The following is a 13,213-nucleotide window of genomic DNA, read 5'->3' as shown; positions in this document are numbered from 1 at the left end:
CTTTTCTTTTTATGATATCTTCATATTTGATGAATAATTATCAGATCTCTTATAGATTATCCTTGGGAGGCTATTGCTCTTAGATAATTATAGATAATTTATATGATTTAAAGGGTCTTAATACAAGTCTTGACATAAATATTTTAAAATTTATAATCCCATTAAGCTAACTGCTGCACCTCTTTTAGGGTCTGAATTCTAAGTATACAATGACTAGAATCACATGTAAGGCTAAGAACCTGTTTCTGTATCAGGAGATTTATCTTCCTAGCCCAACCTGGCCTTTCATGACAGTATGACCTTGGGCAGAAACAACAACAACCACAAAAAACAAACCCCAAACTTCCCTTTTGTCCTTTGTAAAAGGGCAATAATACAGTAATGCCTGCTTCCTAGAGGTGTTTCGGTTAAGATAATGCTTATGAAGTGCTGAACATAGTGGCTGGAACTAATAAGTGTGCAGGAAATGTCAGCTGTCATCATCATCTTCATTGTCATCATCCTCATTATCAAGCATTATCAGGTAATTCCATGTACTTGAAAATGCTTCTATTTTCACTATACTTTTTAGATTATTTCCATTAAGCATAAAGCTCAAATTAGCAACAAGGGACATTATTTATTCCCTACTCATTTCCTTTCTACTGCTCTTCTATACTTTGTACCTCTTCTGGTGTCTTTCACTCAGGGGTGCTAGGTGAGGATTGAAGCTGTATCTCAAAGCTATTATTAGAAGAGAAGAAAGAACTACAAATCCAGAATATAGAGTTCTTTTCAGGCATCTTTCCAGGGTAAAGGAATTTCCTAATGTCTTTTATGCTACTTTATTGCATAAAGGGAAAAAAATAGAAAAAAAAATTAATGTCTGACTCCCTTGCTTAGATTTTTAATTATGTCGATTTTAATTTTGTGCTGGTATTTGTCTATCTAGAACAATAACTTTCAGTAATTGGTCCCTATAATTCTTCTGATGATTTTATTTTTATTAACAACCACATTAGAGACCTAGCTTTCTAGAGTGGTACATTGACAGTGTAAAAAACATGGAAACTGAATATCTCCTTTAAAATTTTAAAGTCATAGTAATATGAAAATGTATGGGTCTCTACCCAAGATAAATCCTGTGCCTGATTCCATAAAGTTCTGACAAAAGGGAACATAAGAGGAAAGCTTCTGTACCATAATATTGTACTAAGCTTTCTTTCGTGCACTCATTCTCTGATATATATTTATGTCTAAAACCTTTGCTACAAAGCTCTCACTGACTGAATATTAATAAAGTCTGTATATTAGTAAAACTCTAAATTTTGGGGAGCTCTAACTCATCCTAAAACTAAACATTTATTTATTTTTTAAGACTTATTTTTAAATAATCTCCGCACCCAACATGGGGCTTGAACTTACAATCCCGAGATCAGGAGTCGCATGGTCCGCTGAGCCATCCAGGCACCCATAAAGAAAACATTTAGGTTGCTGTGAAGAGAACTGAAAAGATTTTTCCCCTTAAGCCCATGGTGGGAGCATTTTTGTGTCAAAAACAAATTCTCTCTCTAATAGACTACCTCTAAGCAGTCTCTGCAACACAGAGGAGTTATAAAAGGCATGTAAACTTTGGAACTGTGCAGTCTTGAGTTGCCTTGGGATAATGGGAATTCACACAGTGAAGCTATGCAGAGTAGTTGTGGTTTTCATCCAGGAAGCTCTGGTTGTGGGCTAAATGCTAGTTGGTGTGATCTTCAATTAGCAGACACAAGTCTTGTGGATACACAAGTCTTGTTGTGTATCCAGCAGTAGGGTGCAGGTATTTATTCCTTCCTAGGATTCTAAGACATTTGAAATATTGACTACTGGGAGGATGGTGAAGTCCATCTGAAACGGCAAAGAAGGGCTCTGCACTAACTTTCTGTTCCTATGATTAGTAACTAGGGTTTCTTTATTAGCTGTCTACCTCCATTGGTCTTGAGTATACTGCTTATAAATAGAGTAGGTTCTAATTAAAGAAAGGGACCAGGAACCCTTGTTAGTTTGTGCTTTTAAGTTCACTCTGTTACCCCCATATACTGAGTCATGCGGGGTTTTTCTACAGGTGGTGTTGGTTCAATGTAAACTCTTCCTGACCTGATCCTTCTGCAACTTCCTAAGAATGGTTCATTTCTGTTAGCAGCAAACAAGGATCTCTTGAAAAAGTCAGAGAGTTTTGTCCGTCATCACCGTAGTTGAGTCACTCATGCATGACTGGCTGATACCAGCTGGCTGGGTGCAACCCAGAAAAGCCCACCCACTCACCAGCATCTTTCTTTTTACCCAGTTCAAACAACACCTGCTCTTCCTCTCTCCATTTACATATGGGGTGTAGGGAGCCCTTTCTCCTATGGCAAGTAAGAGCAATTCCTCCGTGCTGGTGGGTTTTAAAACTGTGTATATGTGTGTTTGTGTGGATGTGTGAGTTTAAATAGTCATTTTTAAAAATAAGAAAGTATTATAAAGAACTCCTGGTTTTATCAGATGATTGAAAGTGGAACTTGCTTTGTCAGAAGCTTAAACGCAGTGATACTGATACTGAGTTCTACTCTGGGCATCCACAGCACTGTTCAGGGGCTGCTTTAGTGCGTTGTCCTTGCTAAGAAAACATAACATAGTTCTCCCTCCTTTTCTGTGCTGTACATGAACATGCATACACACAGGTACACATGTTAGCAAGCCCTAATAAGTAGGACAGTTTACTAAGTCATGTAATTAGTGCTGGTACTATCTAACTGCCGTAAGCATGAATTGTCAGTGTTGGCCAGGGGTTTACTGGGCAGTTTATAAACTTGATTTTTATCCAACAGGAGATTATGAGACTTCTTTTGCTTTCTAACCCCTAATTAGGTTCTTGTTTTACTATTTTTTAAGTAGCACATAGTATTCTAATAATCTTACCAGATACAGTAGACTGTTGTAAAAATTTAGAGGGAGAAGGGACATTCACCCAGTCCACCTACCCACACGCACACGCACATGCACATGCACACAGTTGTGCAGATGAATGAATGTACTAAGGTTAAGGAAGTGAGGCAGCTTGCCCCAAATGTCACAGCTAATGATGAAATTGAAACAAGAATTCAATTCTCTTGACTTCTGTATATATCCTAGTGTTCCAGAATGTTTTCAACATGTGTGCTGCATCTGACCACTATTTGTAAATCTGCCTTACGACACTGCTCCCCACCCCTGCCATTGACCTGTCCTAGGGAGGCAGGATAAGCAGTGTGATGTCTTAAGTAGACTTCCTGGATACACATCCCAGCTCTGGCATGCTGCTCCTTTGTGCCTCAGTTTTCACATCTGTCAAGTAGGCATACTAATAATACCTACTTCATAATTAAATATGCTAATGCCTATAAAAGTCTCAGAGCAGCGCCTAGAACATTGGAAGTGCTTAATACATATTAACTGTCATTTTTATCTGAATGCATTGAATGGCAATGAGAGAAATTTTGCATCACACTGAAATGTTTACCTCAGCCTGGGCAGACCAACAAGGGTTCATTTAGTTCATTTACCATTAGCAAAATATATACCAACCACCCAGGTCATCTCTGGGAGGACACTGTGTTTGTCGTAAGAGTTTTGAGACATTTTGGCTTAGCCTCCAATATCCACCTCCCACCCCAGCCTATAACTCAGGAGTGACTGCGGCCATGAGGCATACCTGCTTAGCATGGTTTGTATGGTGGGATGTTTTTAGGCAGAAGGTAGTTTTTGCTCTAAGCTCATTTGGCTTAATCACTTGGCAGTCACATTCCTTTGAAATAACGCAGAGTAGTTTTGTTTGAGACCCAGAGAACAAAGAGATCTGCAATAGGATCCTTAAAGACTCTTGGGATGGTTACTTTCTACTAAGCATGAGCCATTATTTTGTTCCTCCATGTAATAATGTAAATTATTATGTGGAACAGTATGTGGGAGGATAGGGAAACGTTTTTATGGAACGACGGTACTGCATTGTCTGTCTATGTGAATGATGTGGGTGAAATAACCACAAAGTATTGCTAAGTAACTAGCACATCTGTCAGTCCATTGCCATAGGCTGTGTGGGAGGCAGGGAGATACTGTGTGGAGCTAATTGTGTCATCACTGTGTCATGGGAGAGCTACAGCCAAGCCCAAGTCTTGCTTTGTGTACTAAAATACTTGGAGGATAACTCCATTGGTACTTTGAGCTCAGTGTTGAGTTGACTTGCAGTAGGTGATACCTGTCTGTGGTGAGTAGTGTGTTCTAGAACTACTGGAGCTGCAAAACCTTAGGATACTTGTTTTTCCTCTGGGTAAGTAATCCTGGCTCCAGCTTATTACATTTGTAGAAGTGTTTCTCCTCAAAGTAGGCATCCTCTGTCACTGGCCACAGCCTGTTATTCCCTTTGCTTTGCTGTAGCAAACTGGCTCCACCTTTCAGGGCCATGAGTTGTAGGAGGAAAAACAAACTCAAGGTACTTTGGTGGATTGTTCTGTGAGAAGGTGTCCCTAGAGGAAACAGGGCAATTTGCCTTTTGACAGAGAATCTTTTAAAGGAAAAGCTTTGCTCTGTTGTGTTTTGGTCTTTTTCTTCTTTCAGGCTTAAGAAATTGTTTTCCTTTAAAAATAAGTTAGATTTGTGTCTATTTTTTTAATGTTTATTAATTTTTGAGAGAGAAAGGGACAGAACGTGAGCAGGGGAGGGGTAGAGTGAGAGAAGGAGACACAGACTCTGAAGCAGGCTCCAAGCTCTGAGCTGTCAGCCCTGAGCCCGATGCGGGGCTCAAACCCACGAACTGTGAGGTCATGGCCTGAGCCCAAGTTGGATGCTCAACCCACTGAGCCACCCAGGCATACCAGATTTGTGTCTAAAAGTGCAGTGGAGAAGATATGTTTGGACTAAGGGATGTCTTTTCTGTCTTATTATCTCTGATGAGATAATAATAATGCAAGAAACCAATGAATTCACCAATCAGAACATTTGTAAAGGGTGTACTCTCAAGTTAGGATGCTAGCACTCTTCTGTGGTTCTTCTGGTTAAAATGAGGAGCAGTACCTTGGCTGCTTTTGAGAGAGCTTAGTACAGAAAGTGGTGTTTTGAGATTTCTTTCCTTTTTCAAAGACCTCTTCCTTCTGCTTGTTTTAAAGTTGGTTTTGAGTTGTCTGCCATTTCCATTTGTACGATAAGCCCATTTCCTCTGGGTCATTTGTAGAATATTTAGAGACTGATTGAGATTACTGAGAAACAAACAGAGTCTAGTTACCAAAATTTTTTGAAATGCATTTTGCTGAAATAGGGTGTCAGCCACTGAAGGCTTATATTTGTTTTTAAAAATTTGAACTTTGGTTTACATGTACTTAAAAAAGTTTCTCCCACTCCATGCAGTTTTTTGTGTTTGTTTTTATTTGTTTGTTTTTTGTTTTCTTTCTTTCTTTCTTTTTTTTTTTTAAGAGGAACGGGACACATTTAGTGAATAATGATACTTAGCTTTACTAATCACAGAAGTGCTTTCGGAGAGCAGAGGAGATGAGGAAGGGAGGGTCAGATTTTTTTCCTTTCTAGGAAACCCATGTTCTAACACTTGTCAAGAGTGGTAAAACAGTATATTATTTGGGACAGCTTTTTAGACTTAATGTTTATTGATCACATCATGAAGCCATAGCTCTACATAAAATCAAAACTTAAACTCTAGTATTAGAAGATGGTTTAGAAACTAAAAGCCTTGCTCAGGGCTGCAGGGTGAATAGGTGTGAGCTTTGTCAGAAGGCTTTGTGTGATAATTAGTTAAACCATATGATTCATTCTATAAAAGACACAACTTAAAGCCATTCATAATTATGTTTTTTTTTAATGTTTATTTATTTTTGAGAGAGAGAGAGCAAGAGCAGGGAAGGGACAGAGAAAGAGGGAGACACAGAATCTGAAGCAGGTTCCAGGCTCCCAGCTGTCAGCACAGAGCCTGATGCAGGGCTCGAACTCACAAACCACAGGATGACCACCTGAGCCAAAGTCGGATGCTTAACCGACTGAAACACCCAGGCACCCCCATAATTATGTTCTTTATTAGAGAGCTGTGTCTACACAGGGCAGACATCAAGAACAGTCCTCTATCATTTCATTCTCAGATTAACTGTCCATCCAGTAGTTGTCTGATGTACAACATGACATTTTGAAGATAAAATGAGTTGTTGATCTGATTGAGGTTAGAAGAAAGTCATCTTAGTTCTTATGCAAGGTGGAGTACTTGAAAACCTTAATGCTGACCAGAATGCTTTGGAGTTTCATCTCTCATTTCATTTAGTATGTACATTTATGGTCTATTATTTAGTAATAAAGTGCTAAGAATAGTGACTTCTTGGTAACCAGAAACCTCCACTTAATCCTAGTTACCTATGAAAATTACACCATTAGGATGGAGAGGGAAAGTATAGTCAATTACTTCTAGAGCCCACTCTGACTTTTAATGAACTTGCTCTTATTCCTCTTCAGCGCTGTGTAGGAAAATCTAGGTTTATTTTACCTGGGTAATGTTTTAGATGACATTTATGTAGAAGCATTTGAGCAGCTTATTAAAATATGGTATTATGGTATTATGGTATTGGCATGTGTCAAGAAGCCTTATTTACCACAAAGCAGTGAGGAAGCTCTTGGTAGAGAGCTGGCCCCTGGTCCAGTGAATGCCCAAGAGCTTGTTCATGGCTGGTTCAAGAGCATCTCACATTTGCTATCTGTCTTCTACTTCCTGGACCTTGATTTTTGCATGTGGAATGCCATCTGCTGGAGTTTTAAGATGATGTATACTATCTGTGTCACTGCTGCAATTCTATTTTTAGTTTATGAGCATAATCCCTTAACCTCACCTTGAAAGTCTCTATCCCAGTTCCTTTCTGTCCTGGATGTGAATTTAAAAGCCTTACCTATTACATCAAGCCAGAAACAAAGAACCCAATTTGAACGAGACTTGCACATATATTAAAAACTGAACCACTTAAAAAGGAATCTGATTATAAAAGGGAAGCATATATTCATTGAAGACAATTTCAAAAGTAAAATTTATATTCATGGTATATTATAGAAAATAATATGAATGAGTGTGTTTTATTAAAAGTTACACATTCTAATATGTATTATGAAATTGTAACTAGCACATCAAACCTGTGATGACAATTACTATTAAAGACCTTTAGTTTTGGGGAGTCCTCAGAACCTCTTCAGTGCCTTACTCCTTAAGTGATTTTACTACGTCTTTAATATCTAGCATATCAGCAATCTGGTCAGCTTTACCTTCAAAATATATTAATAATTCATTTCTTTGACCATTCCAAAAGCCACCATAATCTAAATGATTCAAGTCATTCTGGTTTATTACAATATCCTTTTAACTAGTGTCCCCCTTCAGTCTTTTCTCAGTCTCTTGGTTTCTCATCTCAGAACAGAAACCAGAGTCCTTACCAGTCCCTACAAAATACAGCCCATGTCTACAACCCATAGCTGTATGATCTCTCCTTTCACTCCTCTTACTCACTTTGCGTCACTCACATTGGCTTCTTTGCCCTTCTTTGACACACCAGAAATGTTTCCACCTCTGGTCTTTTGCCCTACTGCTATTCCATCTTCTGAAATGCTAATCTCCCAGATAGTCTCATGGCTAGCCCCTTCATGTCAAGTCTTTCTAGTGAGCACTTAACCTGGCTACCTTCTCTAGAATTCTAACCCCTTTTACCCCAAAGCTTCATATTCCCCCTTGCCTGCTTTATCTTTTCTCCCTAACCATATAAGTAACATGCTGTATATTTTATTCATTTTATTATCTGTCTTCCCACCAAAATGTAAGCTCCACTAGGGTAGGGATTTTTGTCATCATTGCTGAATTTCCAGCACCTAGTTTCTGGCATATAGTAGGCATTCAGTAAAACCTGTGGAAAGAGTAAGTTAAATAATAAAAAGCATAAGCTGACTTAAGGAACAGTGTTAAATAAATCAATACATGTGGTAAAGGGATATACAAAAGTCATTAAAGTGATAAATGAATGATGTTTGAGAAACACTGATTTAAGTCATCTTTGAGTTTGTTTCTTTTGTGTTATTATAAATGGCTGTATAGTAAATATTCTTAATTTTTCGTGCATGTTTATGACTATTTCCTTAAACTAAATGCTTAAAAGTCTAATTTCTGATTCTTAGGATATACAAGTTTTAGTCTTACTGAAACTAGAAAATTTACAGTTTACACTCCTCCTTCCAATGTATAAGTGCCCGTATTTCTTTCCACACTGCACTGTGCGACCATCTCAGTACCTTATTATCTTTGTCAGTTTAATACCTACAAAAGCTGAATATCTTAACCTGTCCTTATTTGATAACTTACATGTATGGGCATTTTGTCACATGTTTAATTCTGATCTTTTTGTCCTTTTTTGTAAATTGTTTGCTCATGTCTGTTTTGGATCTGTGGTCTGGCTGTAGTGGACTGATAACCTACATGAACTGGTTTTACCTAACGGTGATCATAGGCACTCTGGTTTGTATCAAAGAATAGAATACAAAGGACACTCGGACCTCCCAGAAAAAGAACTGGAAGGTCCATTTCCCTCTGTCATCTTCAGTGTCCTGCTTTTCTTCACTTTACATCTTGGATTTGCCTTTCCTCCATGCCTCCTTGTTCTCCTATAACTCTTTCTTCCACCTGGCTTTGGCTGACCATGTCATTAGTTCAGTCCCTACTTTAACATGACCTTTCAGTTCAGGCACTCATCAACATCTCAGTACCATGGGCATGTGTGTCCCAGGTTTCTAGGAGTGAGCAGTCTACTGGCTCAGTTTCATTAGATGGTTGTTCCTTGTCCAGTCAGCTGAGATCAGGATGGGGAGGGGGGTACTCTGTTCTTTCCAGAGGCTATGGATTAAATAGCTTCTCTAGGAGAGACACAGCAACTAGAATGTTCAGTACAGTGTCTTTTGCCCATTTTTTGATTTGTTGTGTTCACTTACTTCTTATGGGTACCCAGGAGGTCCTTCACATAATAGGCCAATGTTGTCTTTGTCTTATGGGTGTTTCTCTGTCCATTTATCATTTTTATTTTGCTTGGTGTTTTTGACATTAATTAAATCTGTCAGTTAAAACATGATTTCTGCGGTGTCATGTTTAGAAATATCTTCTCTGTGAGGAAATTATACATTTAGCTATATTTTCTTCTAGTTCTTTCTGATTTTTTTTATGTGCCCCTTGAATTGTGTTAAATTTTAGAGGAATTTGAGAGAGAAATGGTATCTTTGCCATATTCATTCTAGGGCTAGTCTTTATTTAGTACTGATTTTTTTCTCTCAGCAAAGTTTTGTAGCTTTATTTTAGTTCTGTACTTTTAAGTTGATTCCTAGCTACTTTATGAACTATATTCTTATTATGCGTAAATTTTTTTTTCTCTTCTGTTATCCAACTGTTCCTTCATGGTTTATTAAAGCTACTTTAATATATTTTTATTTCATAATTGACCACCTCAGGCAGGCTGGCTCATAGTAGTTCTAATAACTTTTTTACTTGATATTTTTGGGCTTTATTTTTACATACAGAGAATTTTAATGTATAAGTAACTATTATTCTCATCTCTTCTTTTTTCACTTTTTTTTTGTGGCGGATATTTTAGAATGAGGATAATAATAGTTATATTGAAATGTAGAGCATGTCTTTTACTGTTGTATTTTGTTAGGGATAGTTGTCCTATTAGTTAGAGTGCTTTGGGAACATCTAAGTAAATGAAACTAGTGGAAAACTGGTCTTGACCCCCAATTTTTTCACACTGCTTTGTCTTGGAGACTGAACAACTCGCTTGCTATGCTCTTTCTGGTCCATCTACTGCCTCTAGAAAGTCCGTGTTTAAAATGCACATATGATCCCTCCCATTAACATATTATACTTGCTAATATAGCATGTAATAGATTTAGTTTTCTGATTTTCTGATAGTTGATACTGGTCTACTATTATGGAAAATTGAGAAATACACCTGAAATGGAATAAAAAGTATTTTGATAGTGATGTCAGCAGGAACCTTCATGACGTAGCAGCTGCTTTACTTCTCTAGCTTCATCTTTTGCCTACTCCATGTTCTGCATACCTCCCGCTTCCACTCCATGAACTTCAACCATAGTGAACTTTTTCTTCCTTAAGTATGTTTTGTTCTTTTGCATTGAGCTTTCCTGTTTCCCCCCACTCTTAGCATCGTCGTCCTGAGGGTCAGCTTTAGTGTCACTTTCTCCAGGAAGGCTGATATCCCTTAGACTAAGTCTTGTCCTACCATGTATTCCTAATGCACTTGGTCTTTTCTTTAAAATAACGTTATAATTTTAAAATTATGTCTTTTAAAAATTGTTACAGCTATTCAACTATAACCTCAAACAATAATGCCAGAGTGTATCTTGTATCTGCCTTATTGACCATTGTGTCTGACACCTAAATTCTCACTCAATAAATGCTTCCCAAGTTAATAATTAGGAGGGGAATGGAAGATAGTACTTGGCATGCTTATCAGTGAGTTTATCAGTAAGATACTGCAGGGAGCTGTCTGGATTGGCAATAATAGTAGCAAGAGGGAAATTGGAGTCGAAAAGTCAAAAAAACCACCTTCCAAATCCCTCAAAAGTCTTTATTCAAACTCCAGTAACAGCAGACAGGCCTTCCCTTCAGTTCTGCATAGGTTCCGATCCAGGGCATAAACATTTAGTTTTACCTGGATCGGAACCTATGCAGAACTGAAGGGAAGGCCTGTCTGCTGTTACTGGAGTTTGAATAAAGACTTTTGAGGGATTTGGAAGGTCGTTTCATACACAGATGAACTCTGTGTACCCTTGGGCACAAAGGAAAATATAAGCCTGTACTTTATGCTTTCACTCTTTAATTTCTTTGCTCTTCAGGGTTGAAGTAGTGCAGCTACTGGACTTTTACATCATCTAAAATAGCAGGCTGCCTCATAAAGTTCAGGAACCCCACCTACAATAAAGACCATATTTAAAGAGCTAGAGTAAAAAAAGGCAACATGAAAAACAGGAGCGTTTACAAAAATGTAGTATGTGGTGCTCTTTTGTTGTCAAAAAAAGGGAAGGTTTGCTTTTGTGAGCCTGAATGGTACAAGTTGATGAAAATATTTGTAGCAGTGAGTAAAAAATTATCATAGGATTTCAGTATTCTTCAAGTTAGAGTAAACTTAGCTTCCTATGCTTCTTTTTCTGTGTATTATCATATCTGTTATAAATTTTAAACTGTGAACTCAGAATTGAATGTAAATAGGAAGACTAAATACATTTTTGGTTCTTATTTTCTATATCTCACTTATTCATACTGTGTCTTTCTGAGGAAAGACATAATGTTGAGGATTGACATAATGTTGAACTGAGGGTTGAACTTGTATTAAAAACAAACACAGTAACTGAGCTGATTTTATGTGAGATTGGTATATGACTAATAAAGAAGTTGAGACTGCATATTTTGGCAGCGTGAGTTGTGGTGCCGAATTTAAGTTCAGGGTAATTCTAGAGCTGAACAAGGGTTTTAATTTAACCCTTTCACTTTACTAATGAGGTAGTTGAGGTGTTAAGTGACTTACCTGAGGTCATGTGGCTTTTCAGCTTTTGGGCCAGACTGGTAATAGTAGCTGCACTACTGTATGCCGTTGATGAAGGTAACACTCTTACCTGTTTTACAGAGGAGGAAACTGAGGCACAGAGAAATAACTTGCTCATCTTTGCACAGCCAGTGCACATGGAGCCAGAATGTGAACCGGGATCTGGGTCCCACATCCTTGCTTTTAACCACCGAGTTTTTGTGCTTCTCTCCTGAGTCCAGTATTCTGTGCTGGTTACCATACTGCCAGCTAGAAGAACTGTTTCAGCATCGCTGCTTCTCCAGTATTTGGCTCCTACAGGTGTTTTACATATCTGAAAATGTATTAGCTTTTCCCTAAGACGTGCTCTGTCCTCAAAGCTGGTTCAGGTTGAATGGATCTAGTCTGTGCTTCAGGAACCTTGAGGTAGGAAATAGGTCTGCAAGCAGTGGGGGAAGTTCCCCCAAAAGACAAAATAGAGCTTCTGCAGGGGTAAAGTTTGGGTTATGCTGCAGTCCTTTTATGTTCTTTCTGAACAATGGAGCTCTTTAGTTAACTAATTTATTTTTTCTCAAAAGCCAGCAGATGAAATTGTTTGATGATGGAATAGCTGAAGGGTACTCCAATACTTATTAAATACCTATTTATCTGCCATAGATCACAAAAGGTAATTTCTACTGTTATCCTTTGAAATGAGTTGCAGTATGCATGTGTTCTATTTCCTTTTGGGAAACAGTTAAAAGAAATCCCTGGGAGTTTTGGGGCATAAAACTTGCTGTAAAGCTAGTTTCACCCCAAATGGATCTGTTTTAGATGCGGGCCATAAGGGTTTATCACTGGGAAGACCAAGTGGTACCTGAACTCATTGTACTGCACTTGTGGAATCCAGAGTCCACAGGGTCCAGAGGGCTTATTCATTCAATAGAAGATTACTAAGGTTTGATGTTTCTAGAGCTTTTTTGAGGGAAAAATGTTGTTTTGTGCTTTTTGCCAGTGAAGCCATGTGAGATGGTAACCTTTTAAAAATTTGTTTATAAATTCATAATAAAAATTTTCCCTCTAACTTTAGAGCATCTTTTAATTCATCTCCTAATATGTAATTTTATTTCAAGACAATTAAAGAAATGCCCTTTTTAGATGCATAGCAGAAGTGCTGTGGGATTGTAAAGTCAAGTCATTTGAGGGCTTGGGTAGGCTGTATGGAGGCATTTGAACTGAGCCCAGAGGAGTGAGTAGATTTCCATGTTAGAGGGGAGGAAGGACACTTGGAGCTACAGGAACAATAACTCGACCAAAGGGGATGCTTGGTGTACAGGGAAAGACGCAATGGGGACTGAAGCTAGAGACTTGATCAGCCCATACTATGACCACCATGCTGGGAACAGTGTGACAAACATCATGCTGAGGAGGGTGGGTATTCTGTAGGCACTGGAATTTTTTTAAGAGGATGATCTTCATCCTTGAAGAGTAGGAGAATTCTGGAAGAACGGAAGTTGGATTAGAAAGAAAAGGCCCATGGTGATTGAATGTATGTAAAGATTCCCAGGTAACTATATAACCTTGAAACTTTTTTCCTTCTGCATTTTTTAATGAATTTTAATTTTCCTATATATAGGGAATGT

The 13,213-nt window shown here is 38.1% G+C and overlaps 1 protein-coding gene across 17 annotated transcripts in view; it reads left to right on the top strand.

Moving 5' to 3' along the window:
* Window positions 1-13,213, top strand: part of PSD3 (pleckstrin and Sec7 domain containing 3) — an 800,398-nt gene that overhangs the window by 378,333 nt on the left and 408,852 nt on the right. Inside the window, exon 1 of one of the 17 annotated variants that reach the window (XM_053900988.1) lies at window positions 4,182-4,309. The exons of the other annotated variants lie outside the window; for them this stretch is intronic. The gene's annotated coding sequence lies outside the window, so the exon portion shown is untranslated. Of the gene's footprint in view, window positions 1-4,181; window positions 4,310-13,213 lie in introns of those variants that run through there. 17 annotated transcript variants of the gene reach the window in all.

This window comes from Panthera pardus, unplaced genomic scaffold (genome assembly GCF_024362965.1).
Source record: "Panthera pardus isolate Hobbes unplaced genomic scaffold, ASM2436296v1 HiC_scaffold_13, whole genome shotgun sequence".
Taxonomy (NCBI): Eukaryota; Metazoa; Chordata; class Mammalia; order Carnivora; family Felidae; genus Panthera; species Panthera pardus.
The sequence above is the reverse complement of the archived record's forward strand: the minus strand, read 5'-3'. Positions and strand labels throughout refer to the sequence as shown.